Genomic DNA, 1,098 nt, shown 5'->3' with positions numbered 1-1,098 from the left:
AATATCTCAGAAATAACCATGTGATTTTTACTGCTTTTTGACCACTTCCATATTTTTTCGCTAACCCAAGCACTTATCATGGTTACCATAACCGCTGCCACAAAAATGAGGCACAGTGCTTTATACTATTAATTATACTCCGTAAACAATGTTATGCAGCAACCAAGGTAATTTTGTGTATAAAACTGAAGCTCTAATCCAGGGGGTAGGTTATAAAACGAAAGTATGAAATATTGGCTTTTCATTATTCTTGGTCACAATCATGTATGTACGGACAATCATTTTAGAACTGTGAACGGGTTTTGCGTGCTCTTCGGTCAGTGGATAATACTGTTATGACTGACGTCACCGCCTTGTTGGAGAGACGCCGAAAGTCCCTTGTGATGTTACCCGCGGTTGTGGAGACGGGCCCTTTGTTGACATTGTTTGGTTGTCAAGTAGGAATATGGGCAGGGTTGGTTTTGGCGCTAAAATGACACTGGAGCGTCATTTAGGGTCAGGATATTGTTTGGCCGGGTTTTACGCTACCAAATGAAACGGTTTCGGTGTAGCGGTGACCTCATCAGTGATGCTATTTGACTAGAACTGAGTGTAGTAGGACGGTGTGCCTGCTGGGCCCTTTAAGAATCGCTTCTGGGTGAGTCCAGTTTCCTCTTTGTGGTGAGAGGGAGCTGTAGTGCGTCTGTGAGACCGGACTAAGAGGGGGTTGTAGTTGTTTGGCTTAATTACAGAAGCGCTGATCAGAGCCTTCATGAACTAAGGACACACCAATTTCCTGCAATCCATCACTCTGTAAATAATAATAATGACCATTTATTAAACTCCAGGGGGACACCCACCCCGAAAGTGAACACTGAGTATGTTATCAATTTGTCCGACATAACTCTTACCGCAGCTCAGACCTCTCTTCTGAGCAAAGGTCTGAATTTTTGCCCCACACCAGGCGAACCCGATTTCGGAGAACTTTTCAAGGACTTGGATAAATTCCATGTCAGTCTCAGACGCATGCAGGGCATTTGTTTATGAAAGTGACGCTGACTCAGACCCAACCCCCACCAGGCCCAACGATCTTGAACGCAAATTAAAATTGCCCTCAAA

This window comes from Lineus longissimus, chromosome 12, assembly GCF_910592395.1.
Source record: "Lineus longissimus chromosome 12, tnLinLong1.2, whole genome shotgun sequence".
Classification (NCBI taxonomy): domain Eukaryota; kingdom Metazoa; phylum Nemertea; class Pilidiophora; order Heteronemertea; family Lineidae; genus Lineus; species Lineus longissimus.
This window is presented reverse-complemented; position numbering follows the sequence as displayed.